Source organism: Amblyomma maculatum, chromosome 1 (genome assembly GCF_055883805.1).
Source record: "Amblyomma maculatum isolate TAMU_Amacu chromosome 1, ASM5588380v1, whole genome shotgun sequence".
Taxonomy (NCBI): Eukaryota; Metazoa; Arthropoda; class Arachnida; order Ixodida; family Ixodidae; genus Amblyomma; species Amblyomma maculatum.
In genome coordinates this window covers 131,044,129-131,053,594 of record NC_139344.1, presented here as the reverse complement: position 1 = coordinate 131,053,594, position 9,466 = coordinate 131,044,129, and the positions used below count along the sequence as shown (strand labels likewise).

Sequence of the window (9,466 nt, the reverse complement as noted above, 5' to 3'; positions counted from 1 at the left end):
GTATTTGTTTGGATGAAAAGCAGTTTCCTTATATGTGCCACATATGTTCAATAAATTTGTGTTGACCTCTAAACAGGGTAAGTAACTTCACTCTATGGTGATAAGCAATCGTTGGCCATGCTGGCTCCGTCGCCGGTGTAATGCGAAAGTTCAGTGTGTCGATAAGATAAGAAACCTATAACTATAACCTTTAACATATAAGAAAACTGCCTTTCATCCGCATGATATGTTCAATAAATTTGTGTTAACCTCCTACACATGAGCTGCACAAAAGGCAGCAAACAACCATTTCTGCTTATTCATGACACGTAGACTCTTCTGGCACTAGAATTAAACTGGACGGTAGATGTGGATTGTTTTGATGGCGGGTCAAATGTATGAGCTCTTTGTAATAATTTGCAAAACATAAACAATATAACCGGATACTTTTCCTTGCTGTATAGCATTCGCGGAGCCCCTGCCGGCTGCACCTGGATATGTTTCAAATAAAAACGACATGTCAAAGAAGCAGAGGCAGCAGATATACAGCACCATGAGATGCAAGGTAAGTGAAGTTGTTTACATGATGCACACTTTGACGTTTTTGCCGGCTACCCCATGTATCCTCCGTGTGCACTTCTGTGGTAACAGAAACTGAAGAACAGCTCATGGAGTTCATACATCTAATGCAGTTCTTAGTAGCCGGTACTGTTTCACTACTTTTTTACACATCATATGAGCATCAGGCTGCTTGCTTTCACCTCTCACTTTTACAAAACCACGTAACAGCCCATAGTAGTCTGTGGTGCCAGCTCATCACGCCTCCCGCCACACTCTCCATCAGCTATTCAAATTCGTGGAAGGAAATTTGTGTCACGTAAACTAAGAACTTTTCACAACTAAGACCTTTCATGTGCTTGTTTCAAAATTAACCTGAGAACATACTACATTTGTTGTATACCGTGCTTCTCTAGATAGGCACAGCATTTTTCCTCTGCCGCCGGTGCGGTGGCGTTCTTCCGACAATACAGTGGCAGCTTCTATAGCCCGAGCACAAAACGCTCAACATGCCACCATCCTCACAAGGCCTTATCGTGAGCTGTGTGCCTTAATGTATAGAACTTTACGTTTGAAACGACTTGCCAGTTCTGCAAGTCTTGAATTCACTGGGTTAATGCCAGCTAAATGTTTTTAATGCACCTTATTTACATTTTGCCTAACCGTGCGAAATTTTTTTTTTTTTTTCCACAAAAAAATTCCTGTTGCACCTTTCTTTTGTGTGTGTGTGTATGCTTGTGCAACACTTGTAGTGCTTGATGGAGGGATTTAGGGGGTTTGACTTCTGTGCCCAAGGATGCAGGATGAATTCCCGGCCACGGCGGCTGTTTTTTGATGGAGGCAAAAAGCAAGGCACCCATGTGCTGTGCTATGTCGGTGCATGTTAAAGATCCCCATGGGGATGAAATTTCCGGAGTCCTCCTCTTTGGCATTGCTCATGTTTTTTTGGGGGACGGTAAAGGGACTGAACACTGCCCAAAATATGTCTTGATATTATTGTAGGAATGAGAAGGCCCTGCATCATGGTACACATCAAGCACTACAATATGAAAGAAACAAGGCCTTACGATTTTAAGGCAAAAGCCTTTAAAGGGCTCATGACAGCTACAACAGCATAAAATGATTATTGCGTTTCACTCCTCACACATTATATTACAAATCCTCGGAATTTGAGCTCATTCCGTGCAGTAGATAGTTTTAAAGTTAATTTTGATTATTAATATCGGAATCTGCTTTCTGGTCTGGCAACCATTGGCGGCTGACGTCACGTCAACATTTACGTCCCCATGTCGTCTGCTATTAGCGGTGCCGGCTTCGCTCTTGCATGCACGTTGTAGATGGTGGTCATTGAGTTTTTTTTTTCTTCAGCAAAAATATTTTGTTGACATATCCTCTTTTCATTGTGGAGCCTTCATTATAATACGCAACCTTAGAGATTCTTGGACTTGTTTTGGGTTTCTTCTAGTGATTGCTGAGGAGGCTGAAATCGATGACTCATGCATATAATTAAGGTATGCAATCAAAAGCGTATTTTTCTTACGTTATGAGAGGTAGCTTTTTTTAGCAACAAGCACTCCCGCATATAAAAAGGCACTTGTCCAATGTTTCCTTCGGCCGTACATGTGCATGTGCCATGAAAATGAGGAGGGGATAGCATTGTGTTCCTGATTGTTGAGCTATTGCCGTCGCTCCTTGGGTCCAAAAACTGAAAGTCAATATAAAACGAGTATACATGTGCATGTGCCGTGAAAATGGGGAGGGGATAGCATTGTGTTCCTGATTGTTGAGCTATTGCCGTCGCTCCTTGGGTCCAAAAACTGAAAGTCAATATAAAACGAGTATACCTCGACGCGAGAGCATGCGTTACATAATTAGAGGAGCAGCCAAATCTTTTGAACGAATCGCTACCTCGTGACTTGCTGATATATGCACGTGTTAGACTGAATTATTTTCGGCTGTAAAGCATTTCTGCAAAACTATGTTCAGTCTGGCCACGGCCAGCTCACAAAAGTATGTGCTGCCGCTTCAGTCCTGTCATGGCAAAACCCAACGCGATTCGATAGCTCCTCACTGCATGCCCGCACCGACCAAGAGCCTCCCAGTCGCTACCGTCTCCTTCTTGCTTCCCCCGCAGCTGCGCCCGTGATTGCGACAGACTCCCAAGCCTCACCTTCCGTTTTTCTTGTGCTTCTCCAGCAAATCACTCTTGAATGTTTCAACATAAGCATACACCATTTAGTATTTAGTGTGTGAACCCTAAACTCAACAGGAATGCGCTGATTTGCAGAATACGACTGCGCCCCCAGCTTGTTGTTTATAGCTTTTGAATTGACTGGATGTATGCTCCTCGTTCGCACGGCATAAAATGTGAGCTGAGCTAGCAATACCAAAACTATCCACTTGTTTTCGCAACAGTTGCACCTTGATTTGTTCACAAGCTGCAACTGCGCTGCAAGAACCGTTAATGCTACGTCCCCTGCCTGCGCCGAGTATACACACAAGTGGCACTGACAGCTGCCAGCTGCGCTCGCTATAGACAGGGTCACATATATCGGCACTTCCCGCTCTATGTGCAGTCGTGGATTTATGGTCGCTACGGCCAGATCTACACTCGATGGCCACATACAACCGCTAAAGCTTGTGAATGCGCACTCCGTAATTGCCAAAACTCTAGACCCGTTGTGCATACTCGCGCTAGGCCTACTCGTCGCTAAATGAGCTGGCAGTTCGTGCCGATTAACATTTCTAGCCAAGGTCATTACTGATGACAAGGGGGAACACACTTCTCCTAGGAGAGAATGCAATTGTAGACATTTCATGTGTTTTTAGTTGCTTAGAAGAAACATCTTTCCTGAACAAGCTATGATATCTTAACACTTCATTCTTTCTAATAAAAAAAAAAAAAAGCATATTATACCTCGAGCTTGGCGCATGATAGCCTGAGTTGCTTATGCACCATAAAACACAACACAACAAACAAAAAACAGAAGATGTAGCTTCTTGTTTTCATTTTTCTAACTCGGCAAGCTACAGACAAGCGCAGCATCAGGCTGTTCACTCGAGTATTGGGTGTCAAATTCTCGCTCGGCCTCCGATCCGACCAAAACAGATCGGATGACCGGCCGGAAATTAGTTAGAGCACGAGCAGTTTGCGTATTCAGAGGTGCACTCTTAAATTACATTGTCTACTGCTTCCCACCTTTCACTCAGACTAAAAGACCTGCACCTTAAGAAAAACTCTCGTCTTGGAAAGAGCCTGAACATGCTGCTCTACTGTATACAGGGTAAGTAACTTCACACTACGGTGATAAGTAACCGTTGGCCTTGCTGGAGTCGTCGCCGGTATAATGCAAAAGTTCAGTGCGTCGATAAGATAAGGAACCTATAACTGTGCCGCCCACTGACTGTGACCGTGCCTTATGCTGAAGAGAACATGCCTTCACTATATCGCTTTTGTGCGGTAACATCGTCACCAAGCACTTCTGAATGAGGGACAACCGCTGTGTCAATCGTCCTAAGAAAACAAAGAGATATCCTTTGATATTGCAGACGACGCTCTGCCGGGTATCCTCCGTGGCGTCGCATGAGCATTTCGAAATGGCGGTTGCTCTTAGTGGGAGGAGCTTCCCAATTTTGATTTCTATCGCGGTTTTGTATAATATGAGCCGCACGCTAGGCACTAAGCCGCACGCTAGGCACTAAAACTTTGCGAGTAGAATCACGGACCTGTATAATATTCACAGAAGTATAAAACGGCAATACATCGAACAGGCCTGTCATCGCCCCTTTAAAGGCTCATGCTCGCAGCTATGCTAGTGTGTGTCCGTAATGCTTTCTTTAAGTTGGAAATAATAAAGATCAGACAAAAAGAATGCTTGCATCAGATAGAGGAGGAAAACATTGACCTAGAAGACAAGTTTGATGACTCTACATTGATTAGTTAATTAGTTATAGTCAAAATTGCATCAAAATAGCGTGGACACCAATCGCATCCACCGAAATTGTCTCCGGTCATGTATAATAACTGGAACTGATGTCACCAGGTAGCAGGCGATTCATGCATATACATGTTTAATCTCATTATTGCGAACATCACATTAACGAATGTTTTAATAATCCCCAGCAGATTTTCGATATTTTCAATGCGTGGTGTCCCTTCTTCATCTCTGTCCTGTGTTTGGCGCTATAAAAATGGATCATTGAAAACACCAACTCGCCCAACAACTGCTTTTACTAAGGTAAAACCATTTCAGAATTATGAATTTCAAAATAACGATTATTTCAGAATAACGTGCGTATCTTATTTTTTCTTCTGTTATCTAGGAACATCAGTCTTACAAAATCGTCTTAAGCGCATCAGCTCGCAACTCGTGCGTGAAACAAACTGCCGTTTCTGTGTATGGTCCGAGGGCTGTAGCTGTCATCATCAGCACATCTAGTGCCAGCTCCTAGTGCCCCCACAAAGCTGAGGTTTATAATGCAGTAGCCAGCAGGCCTAGCTGCCTGCCTTTTTTCTTTCTGCGTTGCGTGTCGTTTGCCTATGGTTGGTTGCGCAGCGGGGTAGCCCCGCCCTCTTTTTTGTGTGTGTCGCGGATGATTTTATTGCGAAGTTCGTATGAGATGTGACTATGACTGCAGCCGGCGAAATGCCAGGAAGATAGGAACGCAGCTTTCACTGCAAGAAATTGACGGAGATAAAAAGCGAATCGGCCCCCTCCAGACAGCTAGCATTGCCCCATCGAATGCCGCGATCATATTGAAAGATTGAGACAAGATTTTCAAACTCCAGAGCACTGAAGATGAGGTTGTATTGAACATTGGCGTTCTTTTTTTCTTTTCTTTTTTTTCACATGGACAAAGTTTGTACTTTCATCGCTCGGTGCAAGCACGCATCCAGTGTGGTGTTGCGGAAAGTAGGTGTATGTACTATAGTAATAGAATGTAGTGCGTGGTAGTTTGCTGCACTCGGCAGAAGAAAAGCAATTGATTTCTATAAATAAATCAGCATTGAAGTTAGTACAACAGTTTCATTTGAGGCTTTGCTTTCCTACAATTGTGCCTTCTGCCGAGGTATGTCATTTTTTACCTAGGTTCGACTGCTGGCTTATAGCATATTTTTCACTACAACATTTCAAAATGAACAACTCTTTGCGGTTTCGCAGTCTTTGTTATATCGAGATTTGACTGTACGAAGTTGGTCCTGCCAAGCATCTGTGCTGCGCCTTTCATTTGGTGCTTTCTCTAACGCCGCACCACACAGCGTACAGACGCATTACAGCAGGCACCAGTGGCAATTCAAATTAGTTTGCATGAATACTTTGAAAATCGCATAAAAAAAAAAACAACTGTCGTGACATGATATTGAGAAACATTGTTACGCCGCACCACACAGCATACAGAAGCAGACACAGTACAGCAGGCACCAGCGGCATTTCAAATTAGTTGCATGAATACTTTGAAAATCGCATAAAGACAAACAACTGAGGTGACATCATATTGAGAACACTGTTACATCACTGTAGTACCTCACGTGATCACATTCGGGAAAATATCGGTTATTTTCAAAATCCGCCTTTTGCGGGACGATATGGTGCCATCATGCGGGAGTGGGCGAGAAACACATTGGACGGCAGTGTAGCAGACGACGCGAAAGTGCACCATACGAAAAGGCCACGCCAACGCAGGTAGAAAGTGAAAGCTCCCCCCTTTTTTGGCCTCTGGGCAGAAAGTAGAGAGTGATTAAAGTATATCATGTTCACGCAGTATGGGGGAGTGTACAGCATTTTCAGAATCCACTCCTGATGCACGCATATACTATCTTCGTATTGTAAAACCGTGTAGCGCGGGCCGTGTTCGACGTGACAGAATGAGACGCTCTCAGCGTGCAGGTTTTTGGCAGACAAGAAAGCGCGGAGGCAGAGAGACAGAGAGAGGGATCTCAAAGGTCAAAGCAGCCAGGGCTTTGTTGATGCTGCAGAGCTAGGTGGAATCATCTCCTGTGACTTTGAGCCCCGCATATGCGTAAGCTGTCTTGAGTTACCGAGCACAATGCGGTCACCGCGGCGCCGGCGTGGTGCAATGGGCGTCGCTTCCTCCTCGCGTCATCTACAATCGTGCAGCTATTATCCTGGTCGGAATGCACCCCTGCAGGAAACGAACGGCATTTTTCTGGCTAAGGATGATTCAGCGCTCTAGCCGGTTTCTGCCCTCAGGTGTCGGAACGGATGTGGTCGCAGTGGTGAAAAGGTTCTCAGTGCACAGCGAATGGTCATTCTGTTGTGAAAGGATCCACAACCTTTCTGCCTCCGGCGCGATTTCTGCGGTATCAACGACTTGGTCACACATGTGCATCTCAGTCAGGAACCAACCCTGTTCTACGTCCAGAGCGATCCACTCTGCAAGTGAACGAGCATGAACCCTCCAGGAGACTCATTTTTGCCGGGCGGTGTCCTTGCCGTTGCAAACGGTCGGACGAAGACGGCGATTATTAAGCTTCCTAACAAAGTGCATCTGATTGCGTACACCAAAGGAACAAAATCCGAATGCTTTGGTGTGGACGGAGGCGAGCCTTTAAGGTAAAAAAAAAAAAAAAAATACTGTGCGTCGTGCAAGAGTGTCAAGTGCATCATTTGCTCCGAGCGGCAAAAACACAGATACTACAGGTATCTATGCATCTAAAGGAAATATGCATTTTTAAATGCACCTACTGAAGTTTGCACCCAGCCTGTAACGCAGCAGTGGTAGCTGCAATGAGGATTTCTTCGGTGCGTGATTGCTTTAGTTGTGCCGGGGCCTGAAGGTGATGTATTTTGTCGTTTCTTTTCTTAATGTGCGAAAGGGCTAGGTAGCTTAGATATCACAGGCGGCTGTGTGCGCAAGGCCGTAATATTTAGCATGTTTTATCGTGACTGCCACCTGACTAACAAGAAAAAAATGCGGCGTTTTAATGCACTGCCGTTCGCGAGCCTCATGACCAGATCAACTGCTCGGCTCGCGAACGGCGGTGCATCGCAACAGACGGCCAATTTTTTTTTCCTTTTGGTCAGGCGGCAGTCGTGATAAAACATGCTAAATATTACGGTGTGGCGTACACAGCCACCTGTGATATCTGCGCTACCCGGCCCCTTGTCATCAGACGCGCCGAACAAATGCTCATTGCGGCTATGACTGCTGGGTTACAGGCTTGGTGCAAACTCCGTTAGATACTTTTCATCATGCACATTTCCTTTAGATGCATACATACCTGTAACGAAATGTTTTTCCACAGTCGAGCGTACGCAGTCGGTTGCTAAGGTCGGCCATTCACATCTTGACGCTTGGTGGCCCTAATTCAAGCTTCATGTCGTTGGTCGCGGCTCGCTGAAGGAAACCTGAAAAACCGTGTCTTGCAATTCGGCACGCTTAGAGAGTGGCAACCGTACGCGGCAGGTGTGGTTTGCATTGTTTTGCCAAGCCTGTGGCGGTCACCGTGCCGCCCGGCGCCGCCAGCCCCTGTGCACCGTTGACGCCGTCCAATGTGTTTCCGTCGTTCGCTGCTACGACTTCGCTCATGCGCATAAAATTCGCGCAAAAGGCGGATTGGGCAGAGTTAGTTTTTCTTCAGGAGTGCATGTCATATATTCTGCATTCTTCAGTGCACCCTTCAGTTGAGTGCCATGCTTTCAGCTTTTGTCACTAGATGGTGCCACAGTGTTTTGAACTCCTTAGATGAAGTGCTGATTGAGCCCACTAAAACTTTCATTGAAGAGGTGTTGTACAGATTTTAAACAGAAGTGGGTTCCTCTTACACTGAAAACGTCCGACTACTGTCTGACGGGTTAAATTTACAATATTTGTTTTTTCTAGTGTTTTGTCTACCACCAGCATCAGGCTACATAAAAGCATGCTTATTCACGGATAAATTGAATTCTGGGCAAAATTATGTGCAGCATTTTTTATAAAACCACTCTGCAGTTTACAACAGACGTTCCATTGTGCCGATTTGAGGCCTAAATTTCAGCGTTCTGTCCTTACAAACCAGAAAAGCCAAACTTTCAGTGCCTCAGCAAAATATTCACTTGTTGTGATATATAAGTTTTCACAAAAATATGGTGGATGTATGTTTGATGGACGATAGCCTGCGTGCATTGGTAATAAAATTCATTCTTGGCTGTTCGTGTGAGTGAGTAAAGTGCATTGTGTTGACTTAAAAAAAAGTCACCTTCCGTTCTCTTACAGCTGGTAATTGGGGAAGAAGAACACGAAGTGGTTCAGCGTGTATTGGTAATAAAATTCATTCTTGGCTGTTGGTGTGTGTGAGTAAAGTGCATTGTGTGGACTTAAAAAAAAAAATCACCTTCCGTTCTCTTACAGCTGGTAATTGGGGAAGAAGAACTGGGAGCGGTTCAAGGATGTCAAGTATCCAACAGTATGTTGACGACATGGGCCCTCCTAAAAGTGCGTAGTGTTTAGAGAAGCCTGTTTCTATTTAAAGGCATTGGAATGATTTGCTTGACAATCTATTTTTTTTACCCCCATTTCTGCTCGTTTTTTAATGGTGTTTGTGTGTGTGCGTAGTAAGTAGGAGGCGTCGTGCTCTGGAGTGTGTGGGCTCTCTTAGTAGATGTAGAAGAAGCAGGGCGAACACCAGGACGCCTCTCACTGCATTTAATCCGAGCTATTTCCTCGACTCTCAATCTTCCAACATGGCGCTCAGTCTCTACCTCGCGCGCTCCGAGTCCCTCAAGATCACTTCTTCCTCCTCATCCTTCTGCTTGCCGATTCCTATGCGAATCTGCAACACGCTCTGCACCCTGAGATAAGAGGTATCTCGAAGACCACCAACACTGCAGAACAAGGTTGATCCATAAGAGGCGTGCAGCACAGACTCAAATCACTCCGTAGCACCATCCCTGCATCAGCTCGCAACTCGTGCTTGAAACAAACTGCC

The 9,466-nt window shown here is 45.0% G+C and overlaps 1 long non-coding RNA gene across 1 annotated transcript; it reads left to right on the top strand.

The window, feature by feature from the left end:
- Positions 1-263: 263 nt before the first annotated feature.
- On the top strand, positions 264-8,806 carry LOC146203927 (uncharacterized). Its single transcript, XR_014702562.1, has 3 exons — positions 264-544; positions 3,748-3,821; positions 8,755-8,806. It is a non-coding gene; the product is annotated as an uncharacterized LOC146203927 (long non-coding RNA).
- The last annotated feature ends 660 nt before the right edge of the window (positions 8,807-9,466 follow it).